General features: G+C 45.2%; 1 protein-coding gene across 4 annotated transcripts in view; it reads right to left on the bottom strand.

The window, feature by feature from the left end:
- LOC122934769 (gastrula zinc finger protein XlCGF57.1-like) overlaps positions 1 to 14,222 on the bottom strand; it is a 51,035-nt gene extending 36,813 nt beyond the window's left edge. The window contains exon 1 of one of the 4 annotated variants that reach the window (XM_044290461.1): positions 14,169 to 14,222. The gene's annotated coding sequence lies outside the window, so the exon portion shown is untranslated. Of the gene's footprint in view, positions 1 to 6,871; positions 6,889 to 8,034; positions 8,074 to 13,957; positions 14,048 to 14,168 lie in introns of those variants that run through there. The other 3 variants (XM_044290460.1, XM_044290463.1, XM_044290464.1) reach the window with 3 other exon arrangements.
- Between the last annotated feature and the right edge of the window lie 1,714 nt (positions 14,223 to 15,936).

Genomic DNA, 15,936 nt, shown 5'->3' with positions numbered 1-15,936 from the left:
AGCGCCGCTGCCTTCTCAAACATCTGATCGGCGGGGGTCCTGGGTGTCGGACCCCCGCCGATCAGATGCTGATGATCTATCCAGAGGATAGATCATCAGTTTAAATAAAGTGCAGAGTGACCATAATCAGGCAAATGGCCCCTGTAAATTATGTAAAAGACACACACAAAAATCCCATCGCCAAAAGACCATCAATCACTGTTGAAATGCTTACCCTGACACGATTACATTCTAATATAATGTAATATATGAAAATGAATGGAATCTGATAACAGAAATAAGAAAGTAAAGAAAAAAAATATTTTCCACTATTGTTTTTCAAACTGTAAACCTAAATATTCTTAGAAAAATATTACAGCTCTAAGATGATATAAAAAATAAATGCTGCAAAAACCACAACATTAGTCCAACAACTAAAAACATCAAATTAATGTGATAAACTAATGTGCACTAAACGTGGAAAAACTGTATCTGGTCCTGAAAACCCCAAATACCCCGGACCTGACCCGGCTGATCCAGGAGAATAGTCTATGGCTCCTTTACATGTAGACAGTCAGCACCGACACACACAATACACACCTTACAAGGGGGGCGGGTGATGACTGCCTAGTATTAAATAAATAGATGTTTGGGAGCGGGGAGAGCCGGATCTTGTTGCTGAGATGAATCTAATGATCCGACTGAAAAGAGCTGGAACCTCCTGGGGTTGTCTGATTTCAGCAAATAGCATTTATTATGTACCAGCAGAAGGGCCGGCTCCGCTCGGGAATATTAAATCTACCGTACTTAATTTAATGTTTGTGATATCAACACTATCTACTATAACAGTGACATCTACAGCACCCCGCCCCCTTAACAGTGACCTCCACAGCCCCCCACCCCTTAACTCTGCCCCCCCACAGTGCCCCATCCTTTAAAATTTGACCTCCACAGCAGCCCACCCCCTTAACTTTGACCGTTACAGCAGCCTTCCCCTTTAACAGTGACTTTCCCAGCATACCACCCCCTTGACAGTGACCTCTACAGGGGCCCGCCCCCTTAACCCCTTAAGGACCAGGCTCATTTTCACCTTAAGGACCAGGCCATTTTTTGCAAATCTGACCACTGTCACTTTAAGTGCTGATAACTTTAAAACGCTTTTACTTATACAGGCCATTCTGAGATTGTTTTTTCGTCACATATTGTACTTCATGACACTGGTAAAATAAAGTCAAAAAAAATAATTTTTTTGCATAATAAAATACCAAATTTACCAAAAATTTGGAAAAAATTGCAAATTTCAAAGTTTCAGTTTCTCTACTTCTGTAATACATAGTAATACCCCCAAAAATTGTAATGACTTAACATTCCCCATATGTCTACTTCATGTTTGAATTATTTTGGGAATGATATTTTATTTTTTGGGGATGTTACAAGGCTTAGAAGTTTAGAAGCAAATCTTGAAATTTTTCAGAAATTTACAAAAACCCAATTTTTAGGGACCACTACAGCTCTGAAGTCACTTTGCGAGGCTTACATAATAGAAACCGCCCAAAAATGACCCCATTCTATAAACTACACCCCTCAAGGTATTCAAAACTGATTTTACAAACTCCGTTAACCCTTTAGGTGTTGCACAAGAGTTATTGGCAAATGGGGATGAAATTTGAGAATTTCATTTTTTTGCCTAATTTTCCATTTTAACCCATTTTTTCCACTAACAAAGCAAGGGTTAACAGCCAAACAAGACTGTATCTTTATTGCCCTGACTCTGCCGTTTACAGAAACACCCCATATGTGGCCGTAAACTACTGTACGGCCACACAGCGGGGCGTAGAGTGAAAGGTGCGCCATATGGTTTTTGGAAGCCAGATTTTGCTGGACAGTTTTTTTGACACCATGTCCCATTTGAAGCCCCCTGATGCACCCCTAGAGTAGAAACTCCATAAAAGTGACCCCATCTAAGAAACTACACCCCTCAAGGTATTCAAAACTGATTTTACAAACTTTGTTAACCCTTTAGGTGTTGCACAAGATTTAATGGAAAATAGAGATACAATTTCAAAATTTCACTTTTTTGGCAGATTTTCCATTTTAATATTTTTTTTCCAGTTACAAAGCAAGGGTTAACAGCCAAACAAAACTCATTATTTATGGCCCTGATTCTGTAGTTTACAGAAACACCTCATATGTGGTTGTAGACCGCTGTACGGGCAAACGGCAGGGCACAGAAGGAAAGGAATGCCACATGGTTTTTGGAAGGCAGATTTTGCTGGACTGGTTTTTTGACACCATGTCCCATTTGAAGCCCCCCTGATGCACCCCTAGAGTAGAAACTCCATAAAAGTGACTCCATCTAAGAAACTACACCCCTCAAGGTATTCAAAACTGATTTTACAAACTTTGTTAACCCTTTAGGTGTTGCACAAGATTTAATGGAAAATAGAGATACAATTTCAAAATTTCACTTTTTTGGCAGATTTTCCATTTTAATATTTTTTTTCCAGTTACAAAGCAAGGGTTAACAGCCAAACAAAACTCATTATTTATGGCCCTGATTCTGTAGTTTACAGAAACACCCCATATGTGGTCGTAAACCGCTGTATGGGCAAACGGCAGGGTGCAGAAGGAAAGGAATGCCACATGGTTTTTGGAAGGCAGATTTTGCTGGACTGGTTTTTTGACACCATGTCCCATTTGAAGCCCCCTGATGCACCCCTAGAGTAGAAACTCCATAAAAGTGACCCAATCTAAGAAACTACACCCCTCAAGGTATTCAAAACTGATTTTACAAACTTTGTTAACCCTTTAGGTGTTGCACAAGATTTAATGGAAAATAGAGATACAATTTCAAAATTTCACTTTTTTGGCAGATTTTCCATTTTAATATTTTTTTTCCAGTTACAAAGCAAGGGTTAACAGCCAAACAAAACTCATTATTTATGGCCCTGATTCTGTAGTTTACAGAAACACCTCATATGTGGTTGTAGACCGCTGTATGGGCAAACGGCAGGGCGCAGAAGGAAAGGAATGCCATACGGTTTTTGGAAGGCAGATTTTGCTGGACTGGTTTTTTGACACCATGTCCCATTTGAAGCCCCCCTGATGCACCCCTAGAGTAGAAACTCCAAAAAAGTGACCCCATTTTAGAAAGTACGGGATAGGATGGCAGTATTGTTGGTACTAGTTCAGGGTAGATATGATTTTTGGTTGCTCTATATTACACTTTTTGTGCGGCAAGGTAACAAGAAATAGCTTTTTTGGCACGTTTTTTTTTTTGTTATTTACAACATTCATCTGACAGGTTAGATCACGTGGTAATTTTATAGAGCAGGTTGTCACGGACGCAGCGATACCTAATATGTATACAATTTTTTTTTTATTTATGTAAGTTTTATACAATTACTTCATTTTTAAAACCAAAAAATTGTTTAGTGTCTCCATAGTCTGAGAGCCATAGTTTTTTCAGTTTTTGGGCGATTATCTTGAGTAGGGTCTAATTTTTTGCGGGATGAGATGACAGTTTGATTGGCACTATTTTGGGGTGCATATGACTTTTTGATCGCTTGCTATTACACTTTTTGTGACGTAAGATGGCAAAAAATAGCTTTTTTTACACCGTTTTTTTTTTTTTTTTTTACGGTGGTCACCTGAGGGGTTAGGTCATGTGATATTTATATAGAGCCGGTCGATACGGACGCGGCAATACCTAATATGTATACTTTATTTTTATTTATGTAGGTTTTACACAATGATTTTATTTTTGAAACAAAAAAAATGATGTTTTAGTGTTTCCATAGTCTAAGAGCCATAGTTTTTTCAGTTTTTGGGCGATTATCTTGAGTAGGGTCTCATTTTTTGCGGGATGAGATGACGGTTTGATTGGTACTATTTTGGCGTACATGCGACTTTTTTGATCACTTTTATTACCTTTTTTGGGAAGTAAGGTGGGCAAAATTTCAATTTTCTCATAGTTTTTATTTTTTTATTTTTATGGCGTTCACTGTGCGGGGAAAGTAACATGGCCGTTTTATAGATCAGGTCGTTACGGACGCGGCGATACCTAATATGTGTAGTTTATTTTATTTTTTTAATTTTTATTCAGTGATAAATGTTTTTTTTTTTTCTCTTAACTTTTTTCACTTATTCTTTTTATTTTTTGACCCAGACCCACTTGGTTCTTGAAGATCCAGTGGGTCTGATGTCTGTATAATACAGTACTGTACTCTATATAGGGTTCTGCACTGTATTTTACTTACACTGAACAGATCTATGCTTTCAGCACAGATCTGTTCAGCACCATGGACAGCAGGACGCCTGAGCAGGCGTCCTGTTGCCATGGGAACCTTCCCCGTCTGCTCAGTTATGGTCAGAACTTCGCAGACGGGGAAGGGTGAGGACGGGGCTTCGGGGGGCTCTCTGGGGGCTCTCTCCCTCTCCATCGAGGGGCTGCAAAGGCACAGCAGCCCCCCGATCGGAGAGGGAGGGAGCTCCCTCTTACTGTTAACCTTTTCCATACAGCGGTCCGTACGGACCGCTGTATGGAAAGGGTTAAACGGCTGACATCGCATCAACGATGTCAGCCGTTTATACCAGGGTGCCAGCAATGTGCTGGCACCCTGGTATACCCACTGTACACCAACGATTACGCAATAGGAGGCGGGCGGGGGATCGCGATCCCGCCTGCCGCACAGCCCGCCTCCCGCAACGCCCCCCACCGCCTGCGACACCCCCCCTGCACCACCCGCCGCCATCAAATCATGCAGGGGTGCAGGGGGGGGTGTACTATATTGATTTTAGGCACTCTAAAGTTTCTGATCCCCGCGGTCAGGGACCGCGGGGATCAGAAACTGCAAAAAGCGCAGCAAACCGCAGGTCTGAATTGACCTGCGGTTTGCTGCGATCGCCGACACGGGGGGGTCACATGACCCCCCCTGGCGTTTTAACAGGATGCCGGCTGAATGATTTCAGCCGGCATCCTGTTCAAATTAACCCCTGCGGCGCCGGAATGCCGATTTTAAAGTCAGGACGTACCGGTACGTCCTTGGTCCTTAAGGACTCGGGAAATAGGGCGTACCGGTACGTCCTATGTCCTTAAGGGGTTAACAGTGGCCTTTACAGCAATCTGCCCCTTAACACTGACCTCCATAGCGGACCATCCTCTTAACTGTGACCTCCACAGCAGCCTGCCCCTAGGGCTTTCAGACTCCCTGTCCTCTGTCCGGCACAGGGCCTGGATGGACACAAGGATGTCCTTTTGAACAGCTCACTCTCAGACAGCAGCACTGTCCCTCCCACTCCTGCATCTGACAGAATTAGAGTTTTAACCTAATTTTCTCAATCCCTGTCGGCTGAGGAGTGGGCGTGGCCTAACCAAATCGGGGCGTGGCTTAGCGGGACCTAGAAGTTGATTTTTAACTTCATTTTTTCAATCCCTGTCTGATGAGGAGGGGAGGGGGCGTGGCCTAACTGGATCGGGGGCGTGTCCTTTTGAACAGCTCAGTCTAAGACAGTAGCACTGTGCTGTCTGAGTGTGAGCTGCAGGGAGAAAGTCACCCTCCCTCCCACCCCTGCAGCTGACAGAAGTTGATTTTTAACTTTATTTTTTCAATCCCTGTTGGCTAAGAATTGGGAGGGGCGTGGCCTAACTAAATCCAGGGCGTGGCCTAGCAGGACCTAGAAGTTGATCCCTGTCAGCTGAAGAGTGGGGGCATGGCCTAACTGGACCGGGGGCGTGGCTTAGCTAGACCTGGGGGCGGGGTTTTAAGTTAATCTTTTAAGGGGGGACACATTTGGCAGGGGGGCGTGTCTGCGCTCCTTCCTGCAAGAGTGACGCCCTCTGGGCCCCTTACTGGATCATTTGCATACCAAATAAACTGGATTTTCAGAGGATAAAAACATCTATTGCTGGAACAAAGGCACATCTGGAAATAAGGTACTAAGTGCTATTAGGCCATGGCTTTACTCCAATAGTGATTATCCTAGTGACAGATTTAGTTTAAAGCTCTCCTACAGCAGTGAAAATAAATGGCTGGGTTGTTATGGAAACCTGGAGTAAAACTGTATGTGGAGGCTGGAGGACCTGCGAGCTTCTATTGGCTGATAAGGGTCATGTGACCAAGCTTCTATTGGCTAATGCATTTTTTGGGAATATCTCAGTAACGGTACGTCCTACAGAGCTGAGACGTGGTCTAAAACCTTCCCGGAGACCTGATGTACCTGTGTGCCAAATTTCATGATTGTAAATGCGACGGTGCGGATTCCTTTAGTGGACATGCACACACATACAGCTTTATATATTAGATAGGAGGTTAATACAAGGCACTTCCTAATGTATTGTGATTCTCCATATTGCCTCCTTTGCTGGCTGGATTCATTTTTCCATCATATTATACTCTGCTTGTTTCCATGGTTATGATCACCCTGAAATCCATCAGCGGTGGCCGTGCTTGTATACTATAGAGAAAGAACACCGCCCTCTCTGGTGGCCTGGACCATAGGAGAGTCCTTAGGCTGGGGCTTTTTCCTATAGTGCGCAAGTACGACCACCGCTAATGGATTGCAGAGTGGTCATAACCATGGAAACGAGCTGTGTATAATGCAAACGAAATAATGCAATATGGAGAATCACAATACATTAGTAAGTGCCTTGTATTAACTTCCTCTACATGATAAATGGCACTTGCTGAAGGGAGAGGACCCCTTTAACTCTGCAGTCCAGGAGAATAGGAGATGTCAAAGCCTCACTCTTTCCAACTACAATCCCATGTAAAATATATCTTCAACTCCCTCCTACATACAATCCTATGTATAACACTGTCCTCCATCCTGCAGCACCTTTACCATACAGTCCTATGTGTAAACCCTCTTCGCTCTTCACCTGTATACTCACCTATAGCACAGTCCTGTGATAATCATGTGCATGATCTCACTGGTCACATGACCATGACATCACCAAAGGTCCTACAGCCACTAACCTTTAGATCCCTCCCATGTAGCTGATCACATGACTCTGACATCATCAAAGGTCCTACAGTCACAAACCTTAAGATCTCGCCCATATAGATGATCACCTGACTGTGACATCATCAAAGGTCCTACCACCACTAACATTTATATCCCTCCCATGTAATTGATCAGATGACTGTGACATCATCAAAGGTCCTACTGCCACTAACATTTATATCCCTTGCTAGGGTTGAAATAATAATATTATTTGTACCACCACTCCGGATAAGTGTGCAGTGGTATCTGGTTACACCCAAATATAACAGATTAATTTTGTAAACTGGGATTCATAAAACGTAACATTTACTAGGTCATTTAAAATAGTGATTCACACTGGGTGAGAGACGACAATAACAACAAATTACCTCCGCTATATCAAATCATATGCTAATGAATGATAAAAAGGGTGGATCTTACCCCGTCTTAGCAGGATCCACAAGCCGTAGAGGAAGATCCTGGCAGTTGGTAATACCTGGGACCAGTGTGACCAGGGTGCTTGTGTCGTAGTTGGCACTATATCCGCTCCTAATACACCCTATTATGGCTTTCCTACCTTCCTAGGGGCAAGGGGCTGTTCTTATAGCCTGCCTAACACACATGGAGCACCCGACCCCACACCGAACCTTTCTCTCAGTATGGGTCTAGTGTTCTATAAAGCCCTAATTACAACGCCCTACATGCCATGTTTCTGTCTTTCTTTCCAGACACCATCAGGGGACTTCGCACATGTATTCAAGGGCAACTAAAAAAATACAAATCACAGACATACACTAAGTACAGGTCACATATATTTCTGAGTGCCGCATATAAAGTAGCTTATCAACAGACTCAGTTTACTTACTAGAGATCAAGGTGGTTCTAGCCTCATATCATCACTCAGGATAGTAGGTAGTTCTTATCCTTGCTGTAACATGGGAAGTGTCCCATGTCAGTCAGTGTCTCACCACAAATGGCAGTGATTTGGGTGAGCACTCAATAGTTGTTAGCCACCTCCTTATATACCTCACCTCTCAGTGAGTGTACGCCCCCCATGATTACTTGCCTCACCTGTCCGTATCCATCAGGGTGCATGTTACTGCATGTGGAACGCACGCCGCTCGCGTGCGTTCCACCGGACCGGAAGCTGCAATCACATGGTGCGGGCTAACCGGAAGTGAGGTCAGAGCCTGCGTCCGAGCGTTGCTAGTTGCATAGCAGCCTCTAGGCTCATACCAGCACGGCCCGATCGCCAGGCAAATGATGACTTGCCTGCTCTTTATATGTGCACAATCGCATTCAGGATTTATAGTTGGCAGGACAGCCGAGCCCACGCCACGATACTCAAGATACCAGCTAACAGCTGGACCATGGAGACAGATATATTTACTGGAATACTTAGTGTGACATATTTTATCCAGTTACCCCAATTATTATTCTAGCCAAATCAGCCATTAAATCCCACACGCCCATCCTTTGAGATGAGAACGTGTGAGATCCAAGGGAGACTTAGCCAGACTACACCCATCCTGGTCCTCCTTGCGACTATATTCGTAAAAAGCAGCAGTAATTCTGTTGTTCGTTTAGACCGGATGGATGGACTGTTTTGAGATAGAAGATCCACTTCGCCTCACATTGGAGGATCCTCTTGTCAAAATCGCCCCGTCTCATTCCTGGCTTAATTTGTTCAATCCCCATAAAGGAAAGGCAATCCAGCCTACCATCATGTTCGGTGTTTACATGTCGTGCCACCGATGTGTCTCTGCCATTCCTTACATCGCTCAAATGCTCTCCTATCCTTCTCCTCAATTCCCTACCTGTCTTACCGACATATTCTTTTCCGCATTCACATGTGATTTTGTAGACTAGTCCCATGCTTCTGCAGTTAATGATGTCCTTAACTGTATAAATTTTGCCGGTGTTGTTGCTCCTAAATGATTTTGCCTTGGTCATAAAGGGGCACGCCACACATCTTCCGCATTTGAAGTTGCCACTAATGCCTCTCTCAAGCCATGTTTATTTATGGGGCACTGGTGTGTAGTGGCTATGCACCATCATGTCACGGATGCTTCTACCACGTCTATACGTGATGCTGGGGTGCCCCTTTACGACCCTACAAATGTCAGGATCCATCTGAAGCACATGCCAATGTTTAGATATAATGTCTCTGATTGCAGAGGAGCAACCATTGTATGTGCTAATGAGACGGATCTCCCTGTTTTCACTGGAGTTAGTGTACATAGGGGTATCCACTCGTGGAGCCAGTAGAGACACTCTGTCCTTATTCAGGGCCATCTGGTACGCTGGCGTAAGTACCCCTGATGGATATCCACGGTCTAAAAATCTAGTTTTTAAGTCATCCGCTTGTTTGATGAACTCAGAGCGCCTGGAGCAATTCCTCCTCAATCGCAGGTATTGGCCTCTCGGTATTCCCTTCCTGAGGGGATACGGATGGCTACTTTCCCACCTCAGGAGGGAATTTGTTGAGGTAGGCTTCCGATATATGGATGTCTCCAGACAACCCATATGATTAATACTCACTCTGACGTCTAGAAAGGTGTGTTTTGATGGATCACATTCTGATGTGAAATGGAGGCCTATCTCGTTTTGGTTTAGTTGTTGGACCCAAGCCGAGAAAGTCTCCATGCTCCCCTTCCAGATGACGAAAACGTCATCTATAAAGCGTGCCGACTTTTGAACGCACTGTAACTCAAATTTTGGCTCAGGCTATCAATGCCCGATACAATCGGGCGCCCTTTCAAGGGCTCATAGCCAGTGTTCCCTCTAAGCCTTGGCAGCTGCTGAGCGCGGTCGGCTCAGAGCTGGGCACAGCGCCATCAAAGGTGGGCGATAGGAAAACCTAAGATAATTGTTATTTCAAAGAGCATACAAACCTCTGCGCCATCCCATACAATACAGTATAACCCCTGCACCATCACGTACAATATACAGTATAGTCCTCTCTGTGATCACTGGACATTGGTCTCCATATAAAAACCATACAGGGAAAAAAAATCTTTGATCTAGAGAACTTACATAGAAAAACTAATAACCAAGAGGCTAAACAAAACCCAGTTTCTGACCCTTATGTTAAAACATAACTTTCATTTGATTTAAAAATAATTTAAAAAAGCTGCTGTTTCTCTAGATGACCTTATGTTGATAGTAGTGGTAATAGAGTCTCAAGGGTCTATAAAAGCAGCTACACTATTTTTACAAATCATTGAGACTCTATTAACACTACTATCAACATAAGGTCATCTAGAGAAACAGTAGGTTTTTATTTTTTTTCTTTCTCTTTAGGTGTTAAAATAGAACTTTAATTAGATTGCTCTAACACCTAAACACCTAAAGTGGAAAAAAAGAAAGACTGTGCTGGGCTGGCGGCGCTGCTGTTGCTGTGGGCTGTGGCAGGGCCGGTGTGAAAAGGGGAGAAAAATACGTTATAAAAAAGTCTGATAAATACCAGTGTGAATGAAGGACTGTTAAAAGGGGTTAATAACTACTGAAGACCCTTCACAGTAGTTATTAACCCCTTTAAGCAGTCCCCCAGTCACAGTAGTTATTAACCACTTCAGCAGTCCCCCATTCACAGTATTTATTAACCACTTCAGCAGTCCCCCAATCACAGTATTTATTAACCACTTCAGCAGTCCCCCATTCACAGTATTTATTAACCACTTCAGCAGTCCCCCATTCACAGTATTTATTAACCCCTTCAGCAGTCCCCCCTTCACTGAAGAGGGGACTAGTGAAAGGGGTTAATAAATACTGTGAATGGGGGACTGCTGAAGTGGTTAATAAATACTGTGACTGGGGGACTGCTGAAAGGGGTTAATAACTACTGTGAAGGGCCTTCAGTAGTTATTAACCCCTTTTAACAGTCCTTCATTCACACTGGTATTTATCAGATTTTTTATAACTTTTTTTCTCCCCTTTTCACCCCCGGCCCTGCCACAGCCCACAGCAACAGCAGCGCCGCCAGCCCAGCACAGTCTTTCAATTTCTTTCAGACCAGACACGGCTGAGACGTAAAGCTGCCTAGGCTACCACTTAATCCAAAACCACTACCTCAGCGAACTCTGTGCCCACGCTCCTCAGAGTTCCCTTCCTTCTCCCGCGAATCTTGCAGCGCCAATAAGTGCGCGAACAGTGCTGCGGTCTGTGTGTGACGTCTGTGCGGTGCAGAAGGAACACAGTGACGACTGACGTTATGTAGGCGGCGCCCCGCTGTGCTGAGCCGCACAAGACTACGAGGAGGACGTCGGCGCCGTCACGCACATGAGTCTGACGAGTGACGACAAGTGCTGGCATTTTGCCAGCAGCGTTAGCGAACTAGGCTGAGTGAGCGGGCATTATAAAATTGTGAGCGGGGCCACAATAATTGCTGCGCGGCCGCCCACCCGCGCAGCTTAGAGGGAACACTGCTCATAGCCTTTGTGTACCTTAGGGAGGCTATAGAAAGTGGCGATTTGGGGATATTCGGGGTACAAAAAGTACCATGCTGTACAATAAACAGTATAACCCCTACACAGTGTAGAGGTATACTGTATATTGTGTGGCACAGTGTAGCGGTATACTGTATATTGTGGGGCACAGTGTAGCGGTATACTGTATATTGTGGGGCACAGTGTAGAGGTATACTGTATATTGTGTGGCACGGTGTAGAGGTATACTGTATATTGTGTGGCACAGCGTAGCGGTATAATGTATATTGTGTGGCACAGTGTAGCGGTATACTGTATATTGTGGGGCACAGTGTAGAGGTATACTGTATATTGTGTGGCACGGTGTAGAGGTATACTGTATATTGTGTGGCACAGCGTAGCGGTATACTGTATACTGTGTGGCACAGTGTATGCTATATGTGTATAACATAAACATACTCCACATGAAAACTTAGAATTACTTGGCTTGGCCCTTGGGGATCTCGGACACCACTTCAACACTTTGCCCGGGGGGTCGGTGGAGCTGATGTTGTGCTTTATCCTAATGAGAAAGATTTCATAATAAGGATTTGGAGAAGGCGCAGAGGGATAGCAGAGCAGGGAGAGGCTGGTGCTGCTACTAGGGGTCATACCATGGGGGAGTAATAAAGCCCACCATAATGCCCCCCCCCCGGTAGAAATAATTCTCCTTATAATGTGCAAAACATACCCCCTTGTAATGCCCCCAGTTGAGCTAATGTTCCCATAATGTGCCAATATAAAATACCCCATAGTACTCCTCTCCCCCCTTCCCCATAGTACCCACCATAATGTGTCTTTGTATAAAATGCCCCTATACAAAGCCCCCCATATAAAATACCCCTTCTTTTGAGCCTCAGTAGATGCCCCTATAGTGCCACCCAATAATGTGCCAGTAATAAGTGCCCCAATAGATGCCCCCAATCATGTGCCAGTAAGATGTGCCCCCATAGATGCTCCCTAATCATGTGCCCGTAAGATGTGCCCCCATAGATGCCCCCCAATCACGTGCCAATGATAAGAGCCCCCCCATCATGTGCCAGTAGCCAGAGTGCCCCCCTATCAAGTGCCAGTAACCCCCCTTATGTGCCAGCAGCCTCCTATCATGTCCCAGTAGCCCCCCTTATGTGCCAGTAGCCCCCCTTATGTGCAAGTAGCCTCCTATCATGTGCCAGTAGCCCCCCTTATGTGCCAGTAGCTCCCCTTATGTGCCAGTAGCCCCTTATGTGCCAGTAGCCCCCCTTATGTGCCAGTAGCTCCCCTTATGTGCCAGTAGCCCCTTATGTGCCAGTAGCCCCCCTTATGTGCCAGTAGCCTCCTATCATGTGCCAGTAGCCCCCCTTATGTGCCAGTAGTCCCCCCTTATGTGCCAGTAGCCCCCCTTATGTGCCAGTAGCCCCCCTTATGTGCCAGTAGCCTCCCTCCATGTGCCAGTAGCCCCCTTATGTGCCAGTAGCCCCCTTATGTGCCAGTAGCCCCCCTTATGTGCCAGTAGCTCCCCTTATGTGCCAGTAGTCCCCCTTATGTGCCAGAAGCCTCCTATCATGTGCCAGTAGCCCCCCTTTTGTGCCAGTAGTCCCCCTTATGTGCCAGTAGCCCCCCTTATGTGCCAGTAGCCTCCTATCATGTGCCAGTAGCCCCCCTTATGTGCCAGTAGCTCCCCTTATGTGCCAGTAGCTCCCCTTATGTGCCAGTAGCCCCCGTTATGTGCCAGTAGTCCCCCTTATGTGCCAGTAGTCCCCCTTATGTGCCAGCAGCCCCCCTTATGTGCCAGTAGCCCCCCTTATGTGCCAGTATTGTATTTTGTACATATATATATATAAAAAAAAATTATACTTACCTCCTCCAGCGATGCGATGCAGGCCTCTTCCAGCCTGTGTCCCTCGCTGGCTCAGGCGGCGCGATGACATCATCGCGCCGCCTGCACTGGCCTCTGATAGGCTGCCGGCCTAGTGCTGGCAGCCTATCAGAGGAACAGGGAGGGGACACACCTCTCCCTCCCCTGCCGCAGCACAGACATTTGTATCGCCGTCCTGAGGACGGCGATACAGATGACTATGGAGATGAGTGAGCGCTTCCACAATGGAAGCGCAGCGCTCATCTCCTGCTGTGCCCTGCCGGCGCCCCCCTTCTGACAGCGCCCCAAGGTCCAAGATAGAAACGGCCCTGATAATGATACCAGGAACATCCATAGTGTGCAATTCTTCAGATGCTAAGCACAGAATCCGGGGCAAAGATGTACTGGACATCACTATGGCATACAAGTTACCAGACGTTGGGGATACTCTCCATAGGCTGCAACTAAAATAAAACTAGGAACATTCATCCTGAAGCCAGCATCGTGTTTAATAGGGGTTCTCCAGGAATAATAAAAAAAGAAAATACTTACATGCACATACTGCACATCCACATGTTATTACATACAGGCACATACTACAGATCACACATATTATTACATACAGGCACATAGTACACATCACACATGTTATTACATACAAGCACATACTACAGATCACACATGCACTCACTTTTATGCAGGATTCCTGGGGCTCCATCATGCAGTGGAAGGGCAGTCCTGCAGCTAGTCACACTGCCTCTCCTGACAACCCTCCCCCTCTGACCTCGGTCCAGATTACATAGCTGCATCATTTACACCAGCAGCTGTGTAAATAAGAGGGTAAGGGTTGACAGGGCACCAGCTAGCCACGGGGAAGGGGGGCAGTGACCAGCAGTTCTTACTGCAATGTCGCTCCTCTGATCAGGAGCAGCTGGGAGGAGGAGTCTTCTTATGATGACTTCAGGCTGCTGTGTGCCGGACCGCAGGGCTGGCAGCATGATTAGACGTCACCACCAGCACTGCTGCTCGTTGGCTGCCTGCTACAGAAGTCGGGAGAGTAAAGAGATCGCTGTGCCTGGGTCTGAGAAAGGCTTGTACCCGGGCATCATTCCCGTACGGGTGGCGATCCTATCCCTTGCCTGTAACTGATCACATGACTGTGACATAGGGTTGCCACCTTTTCTTCAAGCCAAACCCGAACAGAAGGGAGGGAGGGCCCCCTTCCAGGCCCTACCCATGTCCCACCTCCAGCCACACCCATGCCCCGCCCCCAGCCATGCCCACGTTTCACCTCCACCCCTGGTCGCTGTCGCACCGCGATCATTACGCCCCTGAAGAGGCTCATTAGCATATTATAAGTCTTTATTTTAAGAGAACGGCGGCAGCGACAGGGAGTTATAAAACACACTATTATGTAGCTGACTGACATCAGCCCATCGCTAATGTCAGTCAGCTACATAACGTAACGTTTTTTCTGATGATTGACAGATTCAGAAACCTGTTTAACCACTTCAGCCCCGCTAGCTGAAACCCCCTTCATGACCAGAGCACTTTTTACACTTCGGCACTACACTCCTTTCACCGTTTATCGCTCGGTCATGCAACTTACCACCCAAATGAATTTTACCTCCTTTTCTTCTCACTAATAGAGCTTTCATTTGGTGGTATTTCATTGCTGCTGACATTTTTACTTTTTTTGTTATTAATCAAAATGTAACGATTTTTTTGCAAAAAAATGACATTTTTCACTTTCAGCTGTAAAATTTTGCAAAAAAAAACGACATCCATATATAAATTTTTCGCCAAATTTATTGTTCTACATGTCTTTGATAAAAAAAAATGTTTGGGCAAAAAAAAAAATGGTTTGGGTAAAAGTTATAGCGTTTACACACTATGGTACAAAAATGTGAATTTCCGCTTTTTGAAGCAGCTCTGACTTTCTGAGCACCTGTCATGATTCCTGAGGATCTACAATGCCCAAACAGTAGAAAAACCCCACAAATGACCCCATTTCGGAAAGTAGACACCCTAAGGTATTCGCTGATGGGCATAGTGAGTTCATAGAACTTTTTATTTTTTGTCACAAGTTAGCGGAAAATGATGATGATTTTTTCTTTTTTTTTTTTTCTTACAAAAATCCATATTCCACTAACTTGCGACAAAAAATAAAAAATTCTAGGAACTCGCCGTGCCCCTCACAGAATACCTTGGGGTGTCTTCTTTCCAAAATGGGGTCACTTGTGGGGTAGTTATACTGCCCTGGCATTTTAGGGGCCCTAATGTGTGAGAAGAACTTTGCAATCAAAATGTGTAAAAAATGACCGGTGAAATCCGAAAGGTGCACTTTGGAATATGTGCCCCTTTGTCCCACCTTGGCAGCAAAAAAGTGTCACACATCTGGTATCGCCGTACTCAGGAGAAGTTGGGGAATGTGTTTTGGGGTGTCATTTTACATATACCCATGCTGGGTGAGAGAAATATCTTGGCAAAAGACAACTTTGCCCATTTTTTTATACAAAGTTGGCATTTGACCAAGATATTTTTCTCACCCAGCATGGGTATATGTAAAATGACACCCCAAAACACATTCCCCAACTTCTCCTGAGTACGGCGATACCAGATGTGTGACACTTTTTTGCAGCCAAGGTGGGCAAAGGGGCACATATTCCA

This window comes from Bufo gargarizans, chromosome 4 (assembly GCF_014858855.1).
Source record: "Bufo gargarizans isolate SCDJY-AF-19 chromosome 4, ASM1485885v1, whole genome shotgun sequence".
Classification (NCBI taxonomy): Eukaryota; Metazoa; Chordata; class Amphibia; order Anura; family Bufonidae; genus Bufo; species Bufo gargarizans.
The sequence above is the reverse complement of the archived record's forward strand: the minus strand, read 5'-3'. Positions and strand labels throughout refer to the sequence as shown.